This window comes from Leopardus geoffroyi, chromosome A3, assembly GCF_018350155.1.
Source record: "Leopardus geoffroyi isolate Oge1 chromosome A3, O.geoffroyi_Oge1_pat1.0, whole genome shotgun sequence".
Classification (NCBI taxonomy): Eukaryota; Metazoa; Chordata; class Mammalia; order Carnivora; family Felidae; genus Leopardus; species Leopardus geoffroyi.
This window is the reverse complement of record NC_059336.1, coordinates 136,809,339-136,828,025: the sequence shown is the minus strand read 5'-3', so window position 1 is coordinate 136,828,025 and position 18,687 is coordinate 136,809,339.

The window sequence follows — 18,687 nt, the reverse complement described above, 5'->3', positions numbered from 1 at the left end:
CACCTCATTGCTATTTAAAGAAATGCAAACTGAAACCAAGAGAAATGTTAAAAACGTAAGCTGGCACACACAGCCTCATGGCCGGGTGTGCTCTTAGGAAAACGAGTCTGTGTGAAAATTAAGCATCGTCAGGATCGAGTCCTACGTGGATTAGTGGAAGGGCCTCAAGTTTAACGCACATGTGATAAGCTCCGCAGAACACCCCCCCCCCTTGGCATCCTGTCCAAAGGGGACGAGGCCACTGGGCAGAGGAAGGAGGGAGGAGGTGAGGGTTACGCAGCCGGTGGGTAGCAGGGCGCCGCGCCCACGTGGTCAGCCTCTCGCCGGCGGGACCTGACACCCAGGCCCGGCCCTGGGAAGCCGCTCGGTCCGTCTCCCGGACGAGGATCCCGAGGCTCACCGGGCGGCGGGGAACCTGAACCCGGCTGGGCTCGCGTCCCAGTCCGCGCTCCCCCGCCCCCCGCCCCGTCCCCGCTCCGCAGCCGCGTTCCAACCGCGCCCCGTGAAGCCGCAGCTCCCGGGAGCCACCGTGGACAGGGCGCGACGGGGCCGAAGGGCGACTCTCCCAACGCGACCTCCGCCTCTTGCCCCCCCCCCCCGCCCCCGCACTTTCCCTGGCACTTGCCTCGGGCCTGTGCGCCCGGGGCTCGCTCTGTGCCTGGGCCTCGGGAGCGCGGGGAATGCCGGCCGCTGGGGGTCCGGGAGGTGCAAGGGGGGGGAGGGGCCGCGGGGGGCTGGGGGGTGTGGCTGTGAGGTTCGCGGGGGCGCAGGGGGGTCTCGGAGGTCGCGGGGGGCGCGGAGGCCACGGGGGGGGGGCGCGGGGGCTGCGGAGGCTACGGGGGGGGGGGCGCGGGGGCTGCGGAGGCCACGGGGGGCGCGGGGGTGCGGGCTCCTCTGCCCACGCCCCGCAGTTGCCGCGCGGGCGGGGAGGCACGCCCGGTATGTGGAGGGCGACAGCTGCAGGGTTGCCGCGGCCGGGCCGGAGGGGAATTCTTTGCCAATGACCGCAGGGGCCCGGCTCGGCCAGCTGTCCCGGCTCCGCGCGCCAGGGGTTCCAGGGTCGCCCGGAGGGTGTGGCTGTTGTCACCCTGCCGTCACCGCTCGGGGGTGGGGGTAGGGAGTGGGTGGGGGGGGGGGGTTAAGCGTTTGTCGGGCCGAGTATGGCCGCAGAGGAAGTGACACGCTCAGGAGCGTCCCTGCGCTCTGCTGACTCAGGCCTCGCACTCCGGGGCCGAGTCGCTGTGTGGACGCCTGGGAAAGGGGCGCCCAGCCTGCGGTGCGCGCTCCAGCCCGGCTCTGCGAGGTGGTCCGGGCGGGGAGGCCAGGCCGGAGCTTCAAGGGACCGGGAAGAGGTCACGCGGGGCTTCAGGCCCGGCCGCGTCCTGCGCGGGACCCAGTGCGCAGCCTGGGCACCCGCCCGCCGCCCGCGGAGCCCCACACCTCCAGCCACGTGCTGTGCATCGTGGAGGTAAATGAGCCTCTCCGCCTTCCCTGGATAAACCTTGGGTGAGGCTGTAACTTCTTCACTTGGAGGCAAGACGTCTTTTATTGGCAAACCCTGGGTCCACGACCTTCACCGGTGTCTGCGCACGCAGGGGCGAGACCCTATTCTTTTCCCACTTCCTAAGGAGCCTCAACTGCCTCGGGCTCTCCCTAAAGTTACAGCTCCTCGAGGAGGTGGTTTGAAGGCGGATTTTCTGCCCCAGGCTCCCGCTGTTCCCCCAGCGATCCTGCCTTTCCCTAAATCAGAATTAGGCCCACAGCCCCAGATGAAAGAGCCTGTCCTGAACCACACGGCGCGTTCTTCCTCCTCCAGTGTGAACTCAAATACCACATTTGTATTTTAACAGCTGCTGCTCCCCAAGCAAACGTATTCATGTAGAAGATTCAGAGTTATTACTGTTTTTTTTCCCCCCACTACATATACAACAGATTCCCTGGGAGCACAGTTTTCTTAAGTAGCTGGGTTGTCTAACTTCGGTTGTTTTTATTAATTTATGAACCAGCCAGTTAAGAACAAGAAAGTGAAATGCGAGAAATCAGGTGGAAGAGGTGAAGGGGGAGGGACAGGGCTGACTCCGGAGGGGGCCGCCTGCGGAGGTTTCTGCCAACCGGTCTGTAAGGCTGCGGCAGGGTTCCGTCAACGGCCACGGCCTGGGGACAGACCACGGCCTGACCACGGCTTTGCGTGCTGCCAGATGCTGCCAGCGGGCTTTCTCCCTCCGTGCACTTTGCCCTCCTATTTTTGTAACCTGAGACCAAGTTTAGACCACCTCTATACAAGCCAGTCAGGGAAGGCTTCCAGGAGGAGGTGATATCCGAAGCCAGGAGTAAAAGACGAGCAGGACTTTTCCAGGCAGACCAGCCAGAACTATAGGCATTTGCACGGAATGTGAGCGGCCCTGAGGCTCAGACGTGCAGGTAGGGATGGGGCCCTGCGGCCATCAAGATAGCAGGAAGATGGCCTGAGCCTGGCTGCACTGAGGAACAAAGTTCTGGAGCTCCATTCTGCAAGCTAAGGGGGGCAGGAGGGGGAGGGGATCCTTCCCACTTCCTGAGTGCCTCCTTCTAGGGAAGACAGAGTAGAAAGGGGATTGACCCCAGGCAAGAAGGCACTTCAGGTCAGGAAGTGGGAGAGCTGTTGGAGGGTGGCAGGAAAGAGAGGTGCACACTTCAAAAGCCATTCAGGCAGGAGCACACACAGAGGACAGCTGAGAGGCTGGGTCCCCAGCTCCTGACCCAGGTAACTGACTCCCTCCGGGAGGGTGGGGGGGGGGGGGGTCAGGAAATGAAGTAACCATTCGGGGGTCTTGAAAGGAGAATAAAGCCGGTAACATGCATCGGATGTGTGTCTGCCGGGCATCTGGCCCTCGGCTAGAGGTTTTGAGGCATTTCCTACATTATTTCACAATCTTCTGGAAGCAACCCTATGAAGTCGATTACCATTTCACAGAAGCGAAATCTGACCATTAGAAAGATGGAGTCAACTAAGAAGTGTTCCTGCAACTTCGCTGCTCTGTTTTTATGACCTCAGTTACTAGCCACGTTATCGCTGGCCCCTTGTATTTTGCAATTCTTCTAGAAATACTGATCCTTTTTTTTTCCGACAGGGTTCATTTTAAAAAGTTTTTCATCTTATTTACTAAGACTCTTCGGGGAGTCGAGTGTTCCACAGTGCAAGTTTTTTTCCCCCCCTAAGAAATGAAGCTTATTTCTATAAATCCCACGACCTAGTTTCAATCAATCATGCCGATGTGTTTTTTTTTTTTCTATGTGTTTTTACATTGTTTGCTTCCTTCCTCACTATAGCATAATTGTGGTATTTTCATAGAAAACTGTAGCTCTTCGTTATGGACATACATCATTAAATGGAGCATTTTTATGATGATTTCCCCACAAGTGAGGTCTGGATGACTGCTTATTACCGCTCTGCATGATGCCAGAACACTCCACCTTCGCGTAGTTCATTAACAACTTTATACATTTGATCATTGAACCGATATTTATTTATTAAGTTATTTCTATTATTAGTGAGTGAAACGAACAAAAGTCCCTGCTCGGGTCGAGCTTGCGTTCTAGAGCTTCCGTGGCGTTCTGCTTTGCCCTTTGCTCCGTGGTTCCTCTCGCACTGGTTTTAGGTAACATTTGGGAACGCTATGGCTTTACCAGTATGATTACTAACAAAGATGGTTTCGAACAGCCAGGAAAATTATCGTTGAGACCCCGTAGTGGCCAAATGTAAAGGGGTAAGAGGAAAATGGGTGTTTGCACCAACAGGTTTCTGTGTACTGACAGAAAATCAAAGTTCAGAGAGGATTTATCCCGTAAAATGGGGGTAATCACACAAAATGTCACTGCATGTAAAATGCCACTGTGTTTATGCACTCATGTAAAACAACGCTGAAATAAAATCCTTACCTATCGACCACGTTTTATCACTTGATGCTCTGTTCCTTCAACAGGTACCTTGAGGCTTTAAGTGGACAGCCTGTAAATGGTTGTTGCTTTTGTCCATTCTGCCACGCCTACTTGGAATCTGGAGGTTTCGATTATTTAAATGTCGTGTAATGATGAATGTGACTGAGGGCAAGTCTACAATCTTTGTATTCATTCTCTATTCATGTCATCTTTTTCTCCCTTTTCCCCATGTTTTCAGCTTTTGTTTTGGATGGGGTACTTTTTTATTCTATTTTTTTTTTTTTTCATCTCTGCTCTTTGTTATCAATGCCTCTTTGTTAAATTTTTAGCATTGTCCTGATGTTTATAATATACACTTTTTCAATTTTTTTAAGTTTTATTTATTTTGAGAGAGACAGAGAGAGCATGTGCAAGGGAGGGGCAGAGAGAGGGAGAGAGAGAGAATCGCAAGCAGGCTCCGCACCGTCAGCACAGAGCCCAATGCGGGGCTCGAACTCACAAACCGTGAGATCATGACCTGAGCCAAAACCAGGAGTTGGACGCTTAGCCGACTGAGCCACCCGGGTGCCCCAATATACATTTTTAACTTACACGTTTATGTAGAGCATAAGGAACACACATCCATAGAATTTTGTTCTTCCCTCCTGCTCTTTGCACTATTGTTGTTATGCATTTCACTTCAAATACAAACATTTCAGGGCACCTGGGTGGCTCGGTTGGTTAAGCATCTGACTCTGGGTTTCAGCGCAAGTCATGATCTCATGGTTCATGGGATTGAGCCCCATGTGGGGCTCTGTGCTGACAGTGTGGAGCCTGCTTGGGACGCTGTGTCCCCTTCTCTCTCTCTCTCTCTCTCTGTTCCTCCCCTGCTCATTCTCTCTTTCAAAAGAAAGGAATAAACTTAAAAAAATAACATTTTGTATATATTGCAAATCCCACAGCTCATTGCCATTGTTTTGTGCTTCAGTTGTCTTTTAAAGAGATGGAACGATTTTTTAAAGCTTTTATATTTTTCACATATTTCCGGGACTCTTAATTTCCCTTTTCATAGAACAAAGTTTCCTTCTGGTGCCACTTTTACTCAAGTCACTTCTTTCAACATTTCTGTAGTGCAAGTATATCGAAGAATTTACTCAAAATTCACTTGTCCGGAAAAGGCTTTAATTTCCTTTCATTTTAGCCTGGTAGAGACTTCTAGGTTAGATAACCTGTTTGTCAATACTTTAAAGATGTGTCTCCATGTTGTTGTTGTTGTTGTTTTTAAATGTTTATTTATTTTTGAGACCGAGACAGAGCATGAACGGGGAGCGTCAGAGAGAGAGGGAGACACAGAATCCAAAGCAAGCTCCAGGCTCCAGGCTGTCAGCACAGAGCCCGACACGAGGCTCGAACTCATGGACTATGAGATCATGACCTGAGCCGAAGTCGGACGCTTAACCAACTAAGCCACCCAGGTGCCCCAATGTCTCCATGTTTTTATCTCACATAGATTCTGAGTGAGGTCCTCAGCATTCCGTGCTTTCCCGTGTGTCATAGGCTTTTTTCTCTTGTGACATTTTTCTGCCCCTCCCTCTGTATCCTGTTGTCCTGGCTTTCCAACCATATATATATATATATATATATATATATATATGTATATATATGTATATATATATATGCACACACATATATATAATATATACACATGTATATAATATTTTATTATAACTATATTAAGTGAAAATATAATAAAAATATATGATATATTCATTATGTTAATAAAATACAATTAATACATTGATATATTATTTATAATATATAATTATATATTGAAAACATAATAAATATATAAAACATAATAAACATATAAATAACATATAATACAAATAATATATACTTAACTGCTTGACTGTATATAATATATACGTATGTGAATATATATTAAACCTAAATACATATCATGTAAATGCTGTAAATACACACATAATCGACATACATGTTTCACGACATGACACTGTCCCGGGGGCAGCGCCGGGGGAGACAGTGCAGCCGGCCCAAAGTACGAGGCCTGGCACATAGCACCAAACACCAGCATCGTGGCGGTCATCTCTTGGACAACTGTCACACGGCAGGTTCGACTCTACTCCTTCCCACCTAATTCTGATTTCGCCTTAGGATCTGCCTCAGTGTTTCCTCCCAGAAAGGCTCCCTATGCCCTCCTTCCTCTCCGTGACTCTGCCTCACCTCCCTGGCTGGGACAGGTGGCCCTTCGTTAATTGCACCGCACGCTGGCTTTCCCTCCGTCTCTCAACGTATTGTTCTTCATTCCGTCCTATCTTTTCATTTCTCTGTCTCCATAGCTACCCTGTGAAGTCCTTGAGAGCAGACACTATGACTTTTATCTTTACCTCGAATAACGTGCCCTTTACTCACGACACATTACATTCTCCGTTAAATGTTTGACGGGTGAATGAATGGTGTCTTCTACTGGGCTGTGAGCTCCAAGGGCAGGAATTGTACGTCCTCCGATTTCTGTTGTAACTTCCATTCGAGACACAAGAATTGATATCAAACGAAGGCTTAGTGGTTGCGTTCGGAATGCAGGATGGAAGGTCTGGACGAAGAGAAAAGTCGGCCACCACTCTTGCTAATTGCCTCGACATCAAGAAAATGGCAGGAGAGCCCGGAAAGAGAGGGAAGCAGGTCTCCTAGATACTCTTGTTCTCCTCCAGGAACTTTCCTGGCCGGGACTCTGATATCTTTGCCTTTAGTTTTCAAACCATCTCCCTGGCTTGTGGCCTTTGACTGCAGCAACAAACACAGTTTACGCAGTAGCCATAAAAATGGCCATGAAAGGATTGCTTGCTTCCCGCCTGGCTTTATATTGTTAGTCTTGTCAATACCTATACTCTGTCCTCCTACAAATAACAGGTTGTTGGTTTTTGGTTTTGTTTTTGTTTTTAATAAATAACACTGGGGCGCCTGGGGCGCTCAGTCAGTTGAGCATCTGACTTCAGCTCGGGTCATGATCTCGAGGTTCACAAGTTCAAGCCCCCTGTCGGTCTCTGTGCTGCCAGCTCGGAGCCCGGAGCCTGCTTCCCATTCTCTGTCTCCCTGTCTCTCTGCCCCTCCCCCACTCACGCTCTGTATCTCCCTCTCTCAAAAATAAATGAACATTAAAAAAGGGCAAAATATTTACTGGGTACTAATTATGCCAGGCACCTAGGTATTTTACAAGGAATATCACTATCATTGCACAGAATAGCAACGAGATTCCGAGACGTGATTAGATTTGCCCAAGGAAATATAACAGCAGGAAGCAGGGCAGAATTGGAGCCCCGGTTCTGTTGCCAATAAAGTCCGTACTTTTACCGGTACCCAAACTTTATTTTCTCAATGTCTCTTGAAAAATAAAAGGTAAAATACAAAGTGTATTATACGCATCAAATGACACATAAGATGCACAGACCTTGAAGTCAGAACAGAGCGCTCACACTCAGGCTCCGCCCTGCTTTGGTTACGTTCTTTAAGGCTGTAACCTTCGGGGCGCCTGGGTGACTCAGTCAGTTAAGCGGCCGACTTCAGCTCAGGTCATGATTCCGTGGTCCATGAGTTCGAGCCCCGCGTCGGGCCCTGGGCTGACGGCTCAGAGCCTGGAGCCTGTTTCCGATTCTGTGTCTCCCTCTTTCTGACCCTCCCCCGTTCATGCTCTGTCTCTCTCTGTCTCAAAAATAAATAAACGTTAAAAAAAAAATTTTTTTTTAATGCTGTAATCTTCAACGTCTTCATCTGGAAAACAGAGATACTGACGACATATCCCTGTTTTTGGAAGACAGAATGAGGTCACATGAGTGAAAGGCGTTGTGCACATCACAAAGCACTGTATAAATGTTAGTCGTTATCCCAAACATCGTGCAGCTTGAGAAACAGCAAGGAAGAAATCCCTCCTACCTTACAATGCGTCTAATGGCTGGGGCGCCTGGGTGGCGCAGTCGGTTAAGCGTCCGACTTCAGCCAGGTCACGATCTCGCGGTCCGTGAGTTCGAGCCCCGCGTCGGGCTCTGGGCTGATGGCTCAGAGCCTGGAGCCTGTTTCCGATTCTGTGTCTCCCTCTCTCTCTGCCCCTCCCCCGTTCATGCTCTGTCTCACTCTGTCCCAAAAATAAATAATCGTTGAAAAAAAAAAAAAAAAAACAATGCGTCTAATGGCCACGCTATGATTTTCGGCCAGCAAATACCTGCTTCGGACTCTGTGTCTCCCTCTCCCTCTACCCCTCCCCTGCTCACTCTCTCTCTCTGTCTCTCTCAAAAAACAAAAATAAAAACATTTAAAAAAGAAGAAGAAAAGGCAGCCAGATGGGGACGCCCTGTGCTCTAGGGACCAGAAACAACAGTAAACTGAGGCACTAAACACGGAAAAGGGAAGAAGGAAACAAGGCTCAGAAGTGCAAAGAAGAGGGGCGATTGACAACTGTACGTAGGGCTGTTCCTGTTTAAACTCAGGAAAACAGGGTGCAATTATTTGTGAGGTAGTGTGAACCAGCTGTAGAAATCCTACTTCCAGGACGATTGCCCGTGGACTCCGCCGGGCACAGAACTGTCTGAGTGATTCCCCGAAGTCCGTGTGAAAAGCAGCGGGGGTCTCCGCTCCCCCGGCCGGGGGGTCTGGCGTGGCTCTGTGCCTGGGCTTTGCGTCACCGAGCCACTTCTGTCCCCTTTGCCCGTGTGGGTTTGGGGCGGGATTGCCGAAATCCTTCCTCAGCTGTGAATTCTGCTGATGTGAAATGTCCATCAACATGGTTTTAATTCCATAAGGATATTTTCCCCCAGGTTCCCAACTTACCCGTGTTGGAAATAATTAGAAAAAGAGACAACTGGGTTGGAAGGAGGTAAGAAAAGGAGGTGAAAGGAAAAACAGAAAAAGAAAGAAACAACAAAGCAAGGAGTTCGGGCAGAGGTCCTGCAACTTTCAGAGCATTCGGAGAGACAGGTCCTGGGAGGGAGCTGCGCGGGCATCGCAGGGGCCAAGAGCAGGTCCCCGGGGAGGCTGCCTCTGTCCTGTGGCCTCACCAGCCATCGAGGCTGCCAGACAGGTCCCCAAACCACCAGCTGAGCCGGGAACCCTGGGAGAAGGCTCGGCCCGGGAGAAACGAAGCAAAGGAGATCCATCTCTCAACGTGCGTATTATCTGCAAAGAAGCAAATGTACAGACATCTGATTGCAACAGTCAGGAAAGGTTTGCAACTTCTCAGGAGTCCTGAGAAGATCCTTCCAGCAAATATCCTTCCAAAGATCTCGGGAGTCCTGAGAAGTTCCTTCCAGCAAAGCATGTTCGTCAGTCAGAAACATCTAACGACTCAGCACATTGAGATGTGCAGAATGTGCCACAGAGTCCCTTGTTTTCCTCCCTTGCCTCGTTCTCCGTGCCGCAAATGCACATGTGCAAGCCCGAGACTTTCAGAAACCCCGTTCCCATGTTTGGGAAGTCTTTCTTTACTTTAATGGGGTGCTTGTATCTCCACCAGAGAAAAGGCAGTCCCTCGGAAGGCTAATGTAAGGGGAGGCAATATATTCAACATGTGTATATGAATATTGCCATTTTCACGTCGCACGCGTTTGTTTACAGAAAAGTGCGCAGAGTACTAACCCTTAAAAAAGGCAGGCTTATTGTCAAGAACCTTAGAGGGCCCAAAGAAAGACGAAGGGAAACCCATAATATGCTCATTACTGCTTACACTTTTAACTCCGGCTAATCATATCCTCGTGTTCCCTGCATGTACACATTAAAGAAAATGTCAGTAATTAGTGGAAAATATAACATAATGGATCCATGTAAAAACAAGGTTTTAATTACAGCATTTACACAGGTTACAAATTCCAACTTGCTTTTGTGTAAGAGACAATCAGATCCATACTTTATTTTTTTAAAGTATTTTAGGGAGGAAAAAAAAAAAAAAACAAAAAATAAGCCTTTGATATTTGAGTCGCGATCATGCAGTTGGGTTCCAGGATGGTGTTCTGGCATTTTTCAAGCAGATCTCCATCCTCGTTGGGGAGAAAGGGTCATTCTTACAGCTCACTGTGCATAACCATCATTGTGGAAAAATACACACTTGGCTTCATACTAGAGTACTTCTTCTTGGGTGGTCCCAGTCCCAAAGACCTCTCCTCAGGCTGGTCCAGGACAAGCCAGAGTGGACTTCAACGTTCCATTTCAACAGTTACGGATGTGGACCGTGCTTCCAAGATCGAACAAATTCTAGGTCACGAGTTGGGGGGTGACGGGGCTGACGTCCTTCAGGAATCCCGAGAGAGTCAAACCTCCAAGATGGACCAAGAAGCAACGCAGACCAGCCTGGTCCACTGGACCGAGTTGACGTAAGTCGGGTCTAAAAAATAGTCAACCTGGGTCTAGAGAGAAGACGAAATCTTGACGAAAATGGGAAAATATGCAGGTGTTGGTACTACTGAATGTGCAGAGTGACTCCGAAGCCGTCACTCAGTCCTCACCTCAGAGACGTGCACGTCCAGGGGTCCCACTGGGCTCCCCACGGAGAAGTGGGAGCCTCACAGCCCAGGGTTGGAGCCTGCCCGGACCTCACTCACTGGTTCCTTCACAGCAGCTCGTTAGGGAGCGCAGTTCATCTGGCCCGATTTAGTGAATTTCTGGATTAACTCGTCTACTTTTAACTAAACCAACCTGGCCAAAAGGTTAAGTGGCTTAAAAAGTTTCCTGCAAAGAAATAGCAAATTAAGCCTAACGTGATAATGTAAGATGAAGTTACCAGGACAACGTCATGGTCTCCCTTGCTTTTTGTTTGTTTGTTTGTTTTTTGTTTTTTTTTTTTTTTGTTTTAAGTTCATTTATTTTGAGAGAAACAGAGACAGTACCAGCAGGGGGAGGGGCAGTGAGAGGGAAGGAGAGAATCCCAAGCAGACTGCGCTGTCATTGGGGAGCCTGACCCAGGACTCAAACTCACGAACCGTGAGATCATGAGCTGAGCTAAAACCAAGAGTCAGAAGCTTGACTGACTGAGCACCCCCCCCAAGCGCCCTCAGAGTCTCATTTCTAAACTCGGTCCTCCATGCTGTTACCTGACCCGTAACGGTTTACGGTAATGACACAAAGCCAGCCAAAACTTCTAAACTACCAGAAAAATACCTTGAAATACGGGTTGTGCCTACGGTCATCAACACTGAACCCTGTCGTAAGTGCACATGCTAACTTGACGCTTAAAGGTGATGACGGTATTCGAAAAACATGTACAATCTCATAACTCAGGCTTAGAGCCATGTGACGTGTAAGCACCTACCATGCAAAAACTTAAATTTAATGGTAACATTGATCTTACCAATAGCAGACAAAAATCTGCCCACTGTTGGTAGATTCTTTGTTACTTACAACTGAAAGGCTTATTTTTTCTATTATTTTGATACAAACAGCAGGGATGATACATGGAACACATAAGAAACTCAGTAAATAAAACAACAGACAATATGCTAGCAAACTGAAGTAGATTTCTTTGTATTTTCTTACTGTTACATGATCTATAGAAAATATTACTAAACATGTAAAGAAATTAGTATTAAAACAGAGGACACAGAGCTGGAGGTGGGCTACTAGTCGGTTGAAAAGTGACGTATCTTTCAGGTGTCGGCTTGTAGAAATTTCTAGACTCTGTTTCAGTAATGGATCAATACAGAAATAATTGTTTTAGAAGCTACTAAAGGGAAACATGTAATGAACAATAACGGAATACTTTTTTTTAATGCTGATTTGTTTTGAGAGTGACAGACAGAGAGGGAAAGGGAGAGAGGGAGAGAGAGAGAGGGAGAGAGAGAGATTCCCAAGCAGCATCTGAACCGTCCCCACAGAGCCCGACTCAGGGCTCAATCTCACGTGATCGTGAGATCATGACCTGAGCCGGAATCAAGAGTCGGAAGCTTAACCAACTGAGCCACCCAGGAGCCCTTTAATGGAATACTTTTCCATAATAAATAATGTATATTGGGAAACAGACAGTGGCCATGAGGATTCTTTTTTTTAATGTTTATTTTTTTTTTGAAGAGAGAGAGAGCATGGGCAGGGGAGGGGCAGAGAGCGAGGGAGACACAGAATCCGAAGCAGGCTCCAGACTCCGAGCCGTCGGCCCAGAGCCCGACGCGGGGCTCGAACTCACAGACCGTGAGATCATGACCTGAGCCAAAGTCAGACGCTCAACCGACTGAGCCACCCAGGCACCCCAAACATGAGGAATTTTTTTATCAGACACCATTTGTTGGTTTTCTCTTGACAAATTAAACCACGTTGTAAACTCAAAAACGAATGTTGCATTATAAATAAAACTTAAAGACATGAAAATTGTGTTTTTCTCTCACAAAAAGATGAGCACGCAAAACTTGCTCAGTTATGTTGCCATGACACGTCCCTCACAGCGGTGCCTTACGCAACACCCATTTACACACACGAGGCACACTCTCACGGCTGATCCAAACCTTCGAGGACAGGGGTTATCTGACCGCGAGTAAGAAAGTAACCGTGATTCGGAATAGCATATGCTACACAGGGGGCATTGTGTGCAGCATTTGGGAAATGTTCCTCTTATCTGATTTCTTAATCTAAAAATGATGTCAGCTTATCAGCTTTAAAAGACTTTTATCTGCTTTGGGAAGCGGAATTGATTGAAATGTTTACAGCCGTCTGAAAAAAGTTCTTGATAAGGCAAAACCCCCACATTTTCAGGTGACGGTGCGACATTTCTGCTCAGATGACTAATAGGCCTCTTGAATGTAGCATGCCGAACACCAGATTCCTATCGACCTCCTGTAAACTGGTTCCACCGTCACGTCTCCCATCGAGTTAGTGGAAGTCGCACTGTTTTGGCTACTCAAGCCCAAACACTGGTACCCAACCTTAAATCTTTTATCTCTTCCTCCCCCCCAATACCAAATGCACCCCACACCAAATGTATCAAGAAATCCTCTCAGCTCCACCCTCGAAACATATTCAGAGTCGGACCCTTGTCACCACATCGCCCTGGCAGGGTCCCCCCCCCCCCCCCCCCGCTCCTGCACGGCTCCCTCAGCTCCTGGCCCACCCTGCTTCCCCCTTGTCCTCACCTTTATTGTCCTCACCGCGTACAAGACATTCCTGTAGAAATCACCGGGCACCCGGCTGGCTCAGTCAGTGGAGCACACGACTCCTGATCTCGGGGTGGTGAGTTCAAGCCCCACGGTGGGTGTAGAGATTACTTAAAAATAAAGTCTTTAAAAAAATAAGTTATGATTCCAGGAATCAAATTAAAAAACAAAAACAAAAACGTGAACCATGTCCCTCTTCTCTGCTCGAAGCCCTCCAACGCCTCCCATCCACACCCTATTGTTAAACCTATCAGATTTTGACAAAACGACTCTGAGATGCCACCTCACGCCGGTCAGAGTGGCTAAAATGAACAAGTCAGGAGACTGTAGATGCTGGCAAGGATGTGGAGAGACGGGAACCGTCCTGAACTGTTGGTGGGAATGCAAACCGGGGCAGCCGCTCTGGAAAACAGTGTGGAGGTTCCTCAAAAAATTAAAAACAGAAATACCCTATGACCCAGCAATAGCACTGCTAGGAATTGACCCAAGGGACACAGGAGTGCTGATGCAGAGGGGCACTTGCACCCCAATGTTTATAGCGGCACTTTCAACCACAGCCAAAGTATGGAAAGAGCCTAAATGTCCATCAACTGATGAATGGATAAAGAAGATGTGGTTTATGTATACAATGGAATACTACTCGGCAATGAGAAAGAATGAAATCTGGCCTTTTGTAGCAACGTGGATGGAACTGGAAGGTAGTATGCCGAATGAAATAAGTCAGGCAGAGAAAGACAGATACCATATGTTTTCACTCATGTGTGGATCCTGAGAAACTCAACAGAAGACCAGGGGGAAGGAGAAGGTGGGGGGTGGGGGCCAGAATGTTACAGAGACGGAGGGAGGCGAACCATAAGAGACTCTTAAATACCGAGAACAAACTGAGGGTTGACGGGGGTGGGGGAGAGGGGAAAGTGGGGGATGGGCATGGAGGAGGGCACCTGTTGGGGTGAGCACTGGGTGTTGTATGGAAACCAATCTGACAATAAATTTCATATAAAAAAAAGAATGTCTGGGGAAAACATGGGGTGTGTATTGAAATCAGAGGCTGAACAATGTGAAAATAAAGGGTGCCTTTGAGTGCCTGAGTCTTCTCTTTGCAAATGGCTGTTTTTCTAGAACGCTGATAAACCCAGCCTTCTACATTCTACTGAGCAACTTCAGACAGACTCCTACAAACTTTAATTTTCCCGGAATCCACGAAGTAGAGACATACAAATGGGAGTCTATTTCCCTTGTCCATTCTGTATCTCACTAGTACTTAGAACACATTTAGTCATGCATGGAAACTGTTTACAAAGTGCATGCACGGTCTACCCTCTCTGATGCTCCCCGGATTGCTGTGGGAGACCTGATCAAGTACCTTTGCTCTAAGTTACAAATGAGACCACTGAGGTGCAGAGGAATCAGGGACTTAATCAGGTGACTGTGGGCCACCTAAAGCCACAGCTCCCACTGAACTACCACGTCTAAAATAGGCCACAGCTGCGGGTCAGAAACACACTTTAGAAATACAGTCCGGATGCATCCAAGATTCAAACCAATTACTTAAAACACCTTTATTAGTTAAAGCAATTAGTGATCACTGGCATTTTGGAAGACCCAGGAAGATTGCAAGTTCCTAATTATACTGGAGAACATTTGATTTCCCGTTGTTTATATTGAGTCTCTGTTAACACAGGATAGCATTATAAAAATAAAAATTCAGGAGGCACTTGGGTGGCTCAGTCAGTTGAGTGTCTGACTCGATTTGGGCTCAGGTCATGATCTCAGGGTCATAGGACCAAGCCCCATTCTCGAGCATGGGGCATGCTTAAGATTCTCTCTCTCTCTATCTCTGTCTCTCTCTCTCTCTCATAGAAATAAGAAATAAAATTTAAATTAAAAAAATAAATAAACATTTTTGGAATAGATTTGGGTCTTAATAGGCTAAAGAGATAAGTCAGTCCTATCTAGATCCTTTGGATAATCAGGAATGGACAGAAAGCAAATAATTGCACCTTTCTGATAAAAAAAAAAAGTAAGCTCAGGTATTCATACCAACCCTGATGAAAGCATTGAGAAATTCTGAATAAAACGCGGAAATATAGACACATTCGCAATAGCATCAGAAGCATACAAGATAGTAAGGGATTACCGGACCTAAATCTAAGTGAAATCGTGGTCCTAGAAAAGCAAACAGAATACTGGATCCCCTTATGCCTTAGAGAGTTTTGCAAAGCTGAGAATGCGAGCTGCACTTTTCGAGGTTATGTGGCGTAACAGGAAAAGGGGCCGAGGCTCAGGACCCAAGCAATGTGTATCCAAGTATCGTGGACCTTCCCCTGTGAAACACACCCCTGAAAGACCTCGAACTCCAGGGTAAGGATACACTACAAGTTGACCCCCCAGGCCCCTCACCTCCACATGCCAACAAGATTTCACTGGGACAGAGCAGAGCCTGGGGGAAACGTTGTTGTGGCATAAACTTGCAACCTGAAAAATTCAAGCCATACATTCAACTTAAGATGATTGAGTCCATAGTGCCTGATTTAAAAAAAAAGAAAAAAAAAAAAAGAATTTCTCAGGTCCTCCTATTTTTAAAAAAGTTTTTGCAATATTATTCCAAGGAAAATAACCATGGATGTAAAAAGAAATACTCAAACAAATAGAGAAATAAAGCATCATGAAAGAAAACTAGCAGAAACAACAGAGAACATAATGGCTCTGCAAAGACTCTGGATGTAAGAAGAATCGGGATAAAGGTTTGTAGAACAACCCCGCTCATCCTACACACGTATAAAGGGCTTAGAAATACCTCAGGAAAGAAAGTGGTTAAAAATGGGTCGGCATGGGCGAGAAAGGAAACGATGAGACTTCGGATATTGAAAGACACAGTAACTAAGATGTACAATTCACTGGCTGTTTAACCTTGTCCTGAAACAGCTAGACTGGCAGGGTGGGTGCTGGTGCCCAGGATGGTCAGAAGAGAAGAGGCAGCGTGCATCACAGGAAAGCAAAGAGATGGAGACCAGTGCAGAAGCAGCAACACAGAGAACATGGTAAAAGCGTCCGCACGCACCTACCTGGATCCCCAGCAGGAGAGGAGAAAGAATGTGGGCAGAGGCAACACTGTGGGGGGAAATGTCGAGGTCATGACTAAGGATTTCCCTCTAATTTTTTTTTTAATCTTTATTTATTTTTGAGAGAGAGACAGAGTGTGAGTGGGAAAGGGGCAGAGAGAGGAAGACACAGAATCGGAAGCAGGCTCCAGGAGCCGAGGTGTCAGCACAGAGCCCGACGCGGGGCTCGAACTCACGGACCGCGAATTCATGACCCGAGTCGGAGTCGGACACTCAACCGACTGAGCCACCCAGGCACCCCTGAGGATTTCCCTCTGGCAGAGATGACAGGAAGCCCTCCACATGCGGAGCAGGATCCACAACAATCAACTCATATTTGAACATGGCATAGTGAACCGTAAGAATCAGAGACAGAAAATCTAAAAACAACCCCACGCACACACGCACACACACGATGGGGAATTAAACAGCCTCTCCTGAAGGCAGCACGGTGATACTGACAACTGTCTTCCCCACAGCAGCACTAGAGGAAAATGCCAGTGGAACTGTATCTCCAGTGTGCTAAAGTAAAATAAATACCAATCTGGAATTTCCAAGGAAATGCCTTTTAAGAACAGGGTGAAACGAAGACATTATTAGACGAACAGAACAAAGAGAGTTACTCAAGAGCAGATTCTCGTTAAAGGGTGTAATTAATCCATAAGGAAGGTGTCGATTAAGAAAGTGGTGAACATGTAAAAATAATAGAAATAGTCTTTAAGGTGAGGAAAAGGAAGCCAAATGCAAAGTAAACGTCAAGAATAACATAGGAGTTGGAAGAAGACAGAGATGGGGTCAAAATCCTCAAAGCTACTAATTTTCCAGGAGATGGATAAAAATTTGGGTACAATTTATACTTTGAAAAGCTAAATATGCATTTGTTGATTTTCAGAGTGACTCCCGAAAGAATAGCCACAAAGTGTTTAGCTAGTAGAGAAAAAAGTGAATGAGAAGATAACCTATCCGAAAACAAAAAACAGACAAAAAAACCAGCCACATGCAAGTAATATCCTCGTTGATGATTTCTAAATCCATTTCCTTTTTAGAAACTTTGTCCTTCCTCTCTGCGATAAGACTCAGGATACGTTGATTCTGATGTGTGGGGTAACTCGTTTAATACGTTACCTCCATTACTTGTAAGTTTTCCTTATCACGCGACCATCTCATTATTCAGCCATCACAATCTAGAATAAGCATGCTATGCCTCTTCCCACGCTTGAGGTATGGCGTCCAGACTCAACGTCAGGGGCGTGATCTCAAGAGTAATCAGCCTCAATAGGGGATCAAAATTTCACTGGCGAGCTCTTCACGCAAGAGCCATCATGTCCTGGCAGTCCAAGTCACTGGCCCCTGAACAGAGACATGCCTACCCCATACCACCTCACGGCCAAGTGCACGTTCAGCCAACCACCTGCTGTCCCCACGGTCTCTGTTCCAGCTGCTACAATCTCTGGTACAGTTACCAACCACATGAAGTTCCTACAAGATGCAGCCTTCGTTGGCCAATGTCGAGTGGTCACGGATGCCATGCTATGTCTTATAAGGAGAAGCAGTGATAGTCCAGAGAATGTTTCCTGGGACCGTCCCCAGCGGATTCCATCGGCTCAATCTCGTGCCAATGTCCATCCCAACATCTGGGTCCCTCAGCGCCTCATGTCCCAGGCGCCCCCCCCCCCCCAGCACGGGGACCCAGGCTGCCTCTACTAGTCTGTAAAGGTCTGTTTCCCTCTCTTCTGTTTCTAAATGGGGAGCTTACGCAAACCGGTATTCAGCCTCTCCTGACCCACAGGGTCAATGTGCATCCTTTGAGAACTCTTTTCAAGTTCTTGCTCCCGGGCAAACTCTGAAGCCAAACATTCTGCCCTCTATTCCTGAGCAGGTGGCTGATGGCCGCAAATGAGCCAGCTAACCTTCGCAGTGGAAATGGAACCATCACCTCTCGTTCCCGTGATTTAAAGCCTGTTCGATGGAGAAAGGCACGTTTCCTATCTGACTTAAGGCAAAAAGCAGGCATAACACCACTCAGTGCTAGAAGCTGCACTGATATTTCATTCGCTGGATCAACAGGCATTCAGTGACCACAGTTACGTGCTGAGGGTATAATAGGAAAGAGGGTTCGAGCAGCACCACCCTTCCCAAACATATTTGCAAGCGCAAAAATCCATTCCAGGCAATTTTCTCCTAGAAGGGAAAGGACATCTCCCCGTGAGTCAGCAGTGGCCCCTGTGTGTGGACACCAGCACGTACCGGGATGGTCTGAAATCAGTGTGACCCCACCACGAGAGACATAGCTCTGGAGGGCTGGGCAACATTCAACACATGCACTGAATATTTTAACATATTGTTTTTAGCAAGTGGATAAAAAGTCTCCCTCAAGGCATGAAGCTTCTCTTTCCAGCTCCTTAGAAACTTCCCCCCTCGGAAGGAGACAGGGGTATCTGGGCTTGGGTATGGGCCACCCCCTTCCAAGGGGGGAAGAACACAGCTCAGGGAAGGAGCACGGCTCTCCAGGCACAGGAGACTGCTTATTTCTCGTGCCTCGGGAAAGA